The 9,641-nt window shown below is 34.6% G+C and overlaps 1 pseudogene across 1 annotated transcript; it reads right to left on the bottom strand.

Moving 5' to 3' along the window:
- On the bottom strand, positions 1-3,662 carry LOC149555006 (oligopeptide transporter 7-like; annotated as a pseudogene). Its single transcript, XR_016364443.1, has 7 exons — positions 3,474-3,662; positions 2,667-3,226; positions 2,346-2,453; positions 1,469-2,060; positions 1,105-1,360; positions 825-1,006; positions 1-717 (listed from the first exon to the last, which is right to left on the bottom strand). The product of XR_016364443.1 is annotated as an oligopeptide transporter 7-like (transcript).
- Between the last annotated feature and the right edge of the window lie 5,979 nt (positions 3,663-9,641).

The following is a 9,641-nucleotide window of genomic DNA, read 5'->3' as shown; positions in this document are numbered from 1 at the left end:
TCCAGTAAATAAACTCATGTTATATGCACTTCACTTACACATTAACAATTATCTAATACATCTTGCAATATTATTAATCCTCTTACAGAAGAGGATTTTTCAAACGAATATTAGACAATTTTCAATAGATATATTCTTGGCAGTTAGGCAGGAAGCTAATGGACAACCATCTAAATTTGATCCCCACCACTTCGAAGATACATTCTCTAGGCCCAAGCAAACATAGAGAAGCACAGCCATGAATGCCAAACCGGCATCCAGTCCTGCTGAAAGCACATAATTGTGTCTCTGCCACCATTGCCCATGGTATCTGTATATCACAAAGCTGAAAATAAATCCCATAATCAACCAGCTAGTGATATTCACTGCAGTGGCAGGAGGCATGTGTGATGCCGCTCCAATAAGGACGGGCATATTTATATACTTTATCCATGTTTTCTCAGTCCACAACTTTTGCAAAAGCCATGCCAAGATTGGGTCTATGGCTCCTATTAAGAAAGACCAGTTAACAGCACCGTATGGGCCAAGGCTTCCAAAAACTCGCCTTGGGTCCAGTAATCCCCAAACCACAGATGCATCGTATATAAGTTGGTTCACTGGACAAACCCATGGACTATTATCTGGTAAAGCAGCTGTGTTGCACAGATTGGGAACGTTTTCAATCATCCACCATGCTGTTACCATGTATACCACTGCAGCAACACTTGTCCCTACCATCTGCATTAATAAACATAAATGATAACAATGTGAATGAGAATTTTCAATGATTTCAGGGAGAGTATTTAACTGAATCATAGAAATGGCAGGGGATGTAAGAGTTTTGCTTGTGCCATGAACATTGAGAGTGGAGGGATCTTCATATACTGACCAAGTTTGAAGTCTTGGAGAAAAGTTAGGGCTTGACCGATGGTGATAGTACTCAAACACTTGAAGCACACATTGCCACTGGTCTACCAGGGGAGATGTAGCCAAAAATGTATTGAGAAATGACATTCAAGCCCAGGCTCTGCATTGAACCAAAGGAAAACGTAAGAGAAAGTGCAATCATGCAATAATATGAGGCACGATCACTGTTCTCTTTTTCAAATTGCAAGTATTTGATACCTTATCAGTAGTAGCCTTTATAATGCCAATGGGTAGAGTGAAGAACATGGAAAGGCCACATGAAAGGATCACTCCCCACCACCGCAATTGAAGCTGAACCTTAAACCATTCACAGACTGAAATGGTGACTGTTAAAGTCAAGGCAAGAATTATGAAAAACCGCCACTCTGGTATTGCTTTGTCTTTTCTTGTGAGCCTAGAAGGCACGTCCTTTTTCTTGTCTCTGAAGGTATGCATGCTGAGATTCTATATGTCTCTGCTAGTACAAATCATGAACCCTTAAAGGCTATGATTTACAATCTAAAGCAATGATGTCTGAATTATATTAGAGTGGACTCTCAGTGGAGGGAACAGAGATTATTACTTTCCATGGAAGATTATTGTGTGCATGACCGTGGCTGACAATGCTGCAAAGGCTACGCCATGATGAAAAACAAAAACGCCATAATAAAAAACAAAAAATGTGCTAAGATGTAGCTGACCATACTTCTCATAGGCCTGTTCGTCCAATTGAAAGTTGGAATCCACTATGGCAGAAATATTGTAAATCTGTCATGTAGATGTGAAGAGGTCCTTGGAAAATATGGGGAAGAATCTAGCATCATAAACACCAAACCAATACGTGAGTGGTGTAATCACATACATAATGAGCACAAAGCCAACAGCCACATTGGCTACAGCAAACCAGGGTGAAGCCAGTGGGCTTCCCAGATATGAACACATAGTTGACCAGTCCAGTCCAACAGCACCAAGATCTAGTCCATGAAGGCCTGAACCCACTTGTTGTGCTATACCAGATCGAGGAAACATCCGGCACAGCCATGTAAAAGACGTAAGCAGGGGGGAAAAGATACCCAGGAAGCAGATAATAAGCAAAGCTGCATGTTAAAGCTATTAGAAAGAACTGCATACGCGTTAGGCCTCTTTTGTGCTGCTCTTCCTTCTCATGAAGTGTTCTACAACAGAATCCGTGATTCAAAAGAGCACCCAATAATTAGCATAAAAAAATTCTTAAACATGGTAAGCAAGGACAAGAGTTTAAAAGAAGGGGAGGAATTGTAGGCCCTTTCTGATGAGCTGCTAATAAACAAATTGATTGCACCGCCCAATTCGGAAAGCAAGTGCTATAACCTATCTACTACAACAGAGAGATTTCAAAGAAATCGATTGGTACAGAAAGAGACAAAGAGAACACGGCAACAGATATGATCATAAATGAAACATGGTAGAAAATAGAATACCTGAAGAGGGAAACTTGGACCAGATTTGCAGGCCACCACATTGAAGATGGCTATGGATGGCTCTACCAAATACCTTCGAAATATGCCAGCCCATCCAAATCCCAATAGCTGCAAAAGTAGATAGCCATTTATGGGTTGATTTATACATCTTATGTCATATTTGAGTAGTTTTATATTGCTCAGTAAAGCTTAAGCTATCAACAACATTTGTGACACCAGAGATCCCCCATTCCATTCTATTAGAGAACCTGGTTTTAATTTGACAACAGCCAAAATCCATAGCAATTAACTCGTTTAGCCAATGAGCATTGGATAATGCACTTTTATCTGTGACGGAAGGACTATCAATAGGGCTACACACAGATCCAGATTCCTTTTTAAGAAGATCTTTATGATGTTGACAATATGGATTGCACTTACAGAGTTGGCTCCAGCACCAGCAAAGATGGTAATAAGAACATGCTCTTTCACATTGAAAGATCCTGGATTCAAGCAAAACTTCCATTTGGTACCAGGGACCTTAAACCTAGTTTCGGGCAGGGCAGCAGCCATGAACCTCCCTAGTGGGAGCACAGCAATCTATGCAGACACTGCGATGATGGTAAGAGGCTCTATCCTGTAGGGGAAAAACTGATTAAGAAAAGAAAGACTGATACATGAAAGCAATCCCAACACCCACATCCTGAATGTGAGCACAGGGAGAGATGGATCATCAGTTGTGGGAACTGTAAGAACTACTTGCTCAATTGGGGACACATCTTCCTCCTCAACCATCTCTTTGGTATAACAACAATTTGAGTCTTCATTTCCTTCGTTATCTGGTTCGGTTTCGGTATTTCCCTCGCTATTTCGCCCTGAATTTTCTCCAAAATATCCAAAAACTGCAAAACCGAGTAACAATTCATCATTAATGATATAAGATTTTCATTGTTGCATTACTTTGATTTTCAAATCAGATTTTGTATTAGCTTCTATGAATAATTTCCGAGTTAGATAATGTATTAACTAATACCGTAAACCATGCAATGCAATAATTCATCATGTCAGTAGGAAAAAAAGAGCATAAACATAACTCCAAAATCTACATGTAATTGATCTCTGTGATGCCAAGTAAAATAATCTTCTTACGTGGTATTAGAGAAGCCGAGCCACGGGCGTCCCCCATGCTTTCTGAACCAGAATAAACTTCCTTCATGTGCCCACCTTCACTCCTTCCCTGGGATCTAAGTAGCAAAGAAATCCCATTTATTTGAGTGAATATAAAAGAGGCATATACCCAGCTTACACAGCAATTAAGATTCGTTCTAAGCTTGCATGATGAACTTTCGCGAGGATGTAAAATAGCCAAGTAACAAAAAGTGAAATGAACGATGGCAAATCCATGTCTTTATGTTATCTTATTCCCTCCACTATGTAATCTTTTCATGATGTTTCTTTCTCATGTCTTTCAATCTCTTTTCCATCAATTTGACCAAATTTTATATGAAGAACTTAAGGTATTTTTAACGTAGTGTCAATTTGTCTTTGCCTTAATGATATTTGCTCTTATGCTCAAATGGTATGTAAAGAGATGATATTTGTATTTATGTCTAGTGTCTATAAGCAATATCTGACGGACTAAAATATATATTGAAGAATTCATATTTCTTTTTATTTATACTATTACAAGGATGAATATTTGGTGAGGGTTCTTCATTAGAGGAGTTTATGATAATCTAACATAAATTAATAGTCATGATCTACAATTAAAACTAGAACATAATTTTAAGAGCTTGAGTGGATGATGCATTTGAAATTCTAACAATAAGAGAGCTTCAAGGAAATATTAGACTTAGATAAGTAGCTCGCGTCACTATTTACAAGAGTTAGTACACCAAATTTCTAATGTTTCATTTTTTAGCAAATTGGAGGATCTTATGATTACCCATGTAAATTATTGAGGTTTGTTAATGACAAGCTTAGTCTAGTAGATATTTGTAGATAATTTAATGAAGTTAATGAGCTGCTTATGAAAATCAAGAAAGCACAGATTCTTATTCTTATTAGTCTTAAAGACTAATTGTGCAAAACTTTTTTTGATGCTTGAAGCATTGAGTGTTTGTTAGTCAAGATAACAATTTATTTTTACGCAGTGATTTTTTTTGTGATAGTAAGGATTACATCAAGAACAATATAGGCATTAAGGTTGGATGCTACCTTTTTCCTTAGAGTGTTTTTGGGAAGATTGTAAGCATGGCAATGAATGCAAGAAGAGAAATTGGGTGAGGTTTACTCTTGATCAAATAAAGGGCTTCAAATTAACATGGAAAATTAAAGAGATGGAGGATGATTATTAGACAACGTGGTTGATCCTATTCACTAGGTATATATTACAACTACAATGAAATAGTTTTAAAATATTGGTGAAATCATTTTTTTCATTCTTTAGAGATCAATAGATTGGTTAAAAATAAAGGTTACTAAATCAACGTCCACACACCATCTTTAATAGAGTTGATGCAAGGTTTTAGAACCTAATGGATTCAATCCTTCCAATTGCTAGTTTTGCAAGATTTCATCATCTTCACAAGAACATTTGGCATAGGTCGCATTTGGATATAAGGTTCATGATTTTACTCTCCATCACACTACTCTCTTAGCTTGTACATAGGTCAACACCTCAATGGTTATCCTAAAGACTTAGAAAGGTCTACTAAGGACGTTAGAGGCACTCAACAACACAATTCAAAAAGAACAAAACAAGATTAAATTTATTTTACAACCTTTTTAAAGTACTTGGCTAGGATGGGCCTAATTATCAATTAGGTCTTGTAAACGAGTTATTTGGACTTAACTTTCACAAGCTCCAAAGGATCCTCCAAAACAATTATAATTTTTAATAGTCTTTTGGGACTTCTAACAAATTCCAAACTTTAGAACCCTACTCACTCATTTACCAGAAAATTCCCTACGTCTCTAGGACTAATGGACTTAATTAGGTCTCCATTGTGAAGCAACTACCCACAAATGAACTGTTTTCTTAAAACACACTTTAGATTTAGGTATTTTATAGCCTAAAAACACAATTTCACCATACTCATACCACCCCTTTTCCATATCTATTATGCTAAAACTCCATTCTCAATTTGTCAGTCAAAGAAAGATGCTTGACTAGGGCTTGGTTGTTCTCCTCACTCCCTAAACTTCTCTACATGTGACATGGTGCAAGGAAGGAGAATCCTCAAAAGAGATGTCCAAACCCCTAGAAAACAACCACACAGTGAAAACACAACAACAAGCAACAATAATGCGAGATCTGATACCAATTCAATACTCTTTATTCATATATAATTGATTACATGCAATATGCCTATTTTTAAGGCCTTCCGAGTTAGGGCCAAATACAACAGAAATTACAATAACAAATCTACAAGATCCAATTCACAACACTAATCCCATCTAGTCCAGATCCACAACTAGATAAGAACACCAAGAAGAATTCATACTTGTGCATGCATGTCCACCAAGCAATCCTCTAGTTCTCAAGCCATAGCTACTAGCTCTTCAAAATTCACATATACACTTCATCCCCTTCTCCAAGCTGGATGATAACCACTCTTCTATTGCCTAAAGACTCCCCAAACCCCTTATACCCAACTAAGCCACAAGTCGGCCCTGTTCATTCAAAACTAAATTAAATCCCATACATTAAATATATGTTGAGCCACAAGTTGACTACAACACAAATTAAATAACCATACATAATTTAAATTCCAAAAGTCAACTCACAAACAACTCAGCACCAACAGGAACCAAGACCAAGCCGAGTTTCAGCAAAACCAAGCCGAGCACCAATAAATTCACAAGCATTATCGAGCTCGCAGTGCAAACAAAGCACCAAAGACTATGTCGAGCTCCTAGACCTTGTTGAGTTCCATAAACCATGTTGAGCTCCAAGACCATGCCAAGCTCCAAGACCATAGCTCCATAGTGTATGCTGAGCTCCCAAAGTATGTTGAGCTCCCAGGCATAAACTATGCCGAATAATGACCAAGCACCACTTCTTTGGTGACCGAGTCCTCAACTCCAAAGCCAAATGCTCACATGCAGGATTGCAAGAAAGCCTAGGATGTTCCTACATCAGCATGAAACCAAATCTAAATGAAAGTGCATTTTCACTACTTTTAATCCCAAGAGCTTGTTAAAATATACTAGACAATTTTCAAGTAATGGATCATTTTCAAACAAACCCTTGCTCAATCAGGAGTTTAAACCAAATTATACAAAATAGTAAATCATTCCTACAAAATTTAACAAGAGCTCACCAAACTTGAACTAAATTAATTCTAACACACTAATCTACATGAATCTATCATATGTGCATGCTCACCAATCCATACAACATATCACACTGGCTAAAAAAAATCCATATTGCAAGAGAAAACTAGAAGTTCTTCAACTAAAACAAAGTACTCCAACCCATACAACTATGATCTCTACTATCCAGAATGATATTGGATTCCTCATATTTCCTTCCCCAACCATACCTTGTATTTTCACATTTATACATGGTGAAGGTGACTTCAACTTTCAAAGGTTGTCATCTTGCAATTTTGCAATTTTGTCATCTTGTTGAGCAAATTTTTGCAACATTGTATTTATTGTTTTGTAACTTATCAAATCTTAATAAAATGACTCTTATGACACCTTGGTCAAAGATCATGTTGGCACTATAGTGTCTACCCCTAGTCTACATTTTCCTAGTTTACATTAATGTTATTATTGCCAAACTCTTTTAGGCCAGTTTTATGTTTGATGATTAGTAGCATTATCTTGAGATTATTAGATATTGTTTCAGACTTAGTTGATATATGATGAGATTACTTGGTACTCTATACTTCATGTGTGCATGATGATTATTACAATGCTGTTAAATTATTGATGATGTTTAGTTAGATAGATTATCATATGTGTTTTCATATGGATACTTACCCCATACTACATGTGTACGGTGTGTGTGTTTGTTTTTTTTATGTATGGTGTTTATGATGTGGCTAAGGTAGGGAGTCACAGTCACCTATTGGTCAGGATCTACATGATGTACCACTTCCTACCATTGCCTGTTTAGCTTAGTATATATTGTGTATGTACGTGCGTGAATTTTATGTAGGTCACAGGTACCAAGTATTGACTTCCCTGAATTGCCAAGATGAGCATACCCTGTCGCATTATCTCAATGGTAAGAGAGGGGAGATAAATTCTTAAGTCCAAATCCTAAACCTTTGAGCCATTCATCCTAATGGACAATTAGGACAAGTATTTGAGTCATGTACCTTCCGAATGCGTTGAATGACATTAATTCATGAATTTAAACCCTTAGTTTGATTTTGTATCAATTTTTCTATGATGGGTTTTTCGTATTTTACTTTGGGAGTTTTGGTGAATTTTTTGTTAATTAAGTCTAATTAAAAGATTTAATTAATGATTTAATTTAATGGAAAATTTATATGATATTTTAATATTTTATTTAATTAATTGAGAAACTAATTATATAAAAAGAATTAAATTTAAGGATAAATTTATAAGTTTAAATTTGGAATGTGATAATATTTAGTTAATTTAATAATAATATATTTAGAGTGTATTTTTAAATAAATGCTAAATAATATTATTATTTAAATTAATAAGTAGTTATCAAAAAAAAATTAATGTTCAAAAAAATAAAATTAGAACTGGGAAAAGAAATTAATTTATTAAAAGTTTCCTGATTGCATAATACGTGCATGAGACTAAATTAAATAAATTTATTTAAAAAGAGGTTGAGTAAAAATTAAATAAAGTAATTTAATTGATTATTGTATGTGCATGGAAAAGATAAAAGAAAGAAAAATAAAATTTAATAAAGAGTTAAAAGGTTGTGAGCAAAGAGTTCTCTAGGGTGAACGCACAATTAGTGCCTCAATTTTAGGGAGAGAACTCCTTATCACAATTTGGGGGTTCATTTCCAATGGACTGCGAATTTTGGAGAAGGAAGAAATTTTCAGAGAAGTGGAAAGTTTTGAAAGGGGAATTGTTCTCTACAGATTTCTGGGGCATAGTGAATTAACATCAGTGTCCAGGTAGATGTTTGTGAAAATTTGCATAATTTAAATGTGTTCTTTTATTTCCTGTCTTCTTCGTGTTTGCTAGATGATTGTCTGAATAATTGTTGTGAAGAATATATCATGTTGTGAATTATGGATATTTGGAAATTTCTTTGTACATGGAACATTCTATTTGTTCAATATAATTTTTCTTACAGTAGATTCTAGATTGAGAAATTTACCGGGAAGGGTTTGAATTTTTTTTAATTGGAGAAATCTTCTCAAAGGAAATTAAACCAAAAAGATAAAAAAAAGGGCACACTATTTTCATCCACCAAATATATTCTTGGATTTGATATTAAATATATATATGATCAATAAAATAAATTTGATATACCAATTTTTGGTTATGTGAAAGTACAATTTCAATAAATTCATACACGTATAATAATGAGGAAACATTTATGTTAAAAATTTTATTTTTTAATTATATTTTGATTGGGGATGTGGGCAATCATATCCCACCCCCCTCTGTCACAGCATTGTCCACGACAGTGGACTTTTGGCAACCTTAAAGGCTATGTGTCAGGCCACTATCATGGTAGAGCCATCGCACCCTCCCTTTAAAAGGGATGGCGTATGTTCAACAGCGTTGATTTTTGTTTTTAAAAAAAACGCAGTCACTTATGTGACATGTGATTTTTATTAAAAGTTTGTTTTTAAATTTTTTAATTTAATTTAATTTAATTAAAGTTTTTTTATTTTAATATATATTTATTTTAGTTCACATTAAATATTGATTTAGTAAAGTTATTAAAAGTTTATAATTTATGATATTAACAAGTGACATTCAATATAATTAATGAGTTGTTTTAAAATTAATTTATAAATATTAATTAGATTTTTTTTAATAGACATTAGTTTATAAAATTTAAATTAATTAATATGAGTATTAAATTAGCAAGATAGGGAAACTTTTAAGATGATTAATTCGACTTCAGTAGAACTATGATTTAATAGGAAACTTACCTTAGCAAACTTGAAACAATATAATATTTACCCTTAGTAAATTTAGAAAATTGATTTTCAAATTGTGGGGTAAACCTTTATTTTACTTAAACAAATACTTAAAGTTAATTATAGAGGATATATCTTACTTGATAATGACTCTGAAACGAAAACTGAAACCTCATATTTGACTTAACCATGTGATTGTAAAAGCAAACCCAAGCAT

The sequence above is a fragment of the Cupressus sempervirens genome, chromosome 5 (assembly GCF_028749045.1).
Source record: "Cupressus sempervirens isolate cs-2001-9-10 chromosome 5, ASM2874904v1, whole genome shotgun sequence".
In the NCBI taxonomy this organism is placed as follows: Eukaryota; Viridiplantae; Streptophyta; class Pinopsida; order Cupressales; family Cupressaceae; genus Cupressus; species Cupressus sempervirens.
The sequence above is the reverse complement of the archived record's forward strand: the minus strand, read 5'-3'. Positions and strand labels throughout refer to the sequence as shown.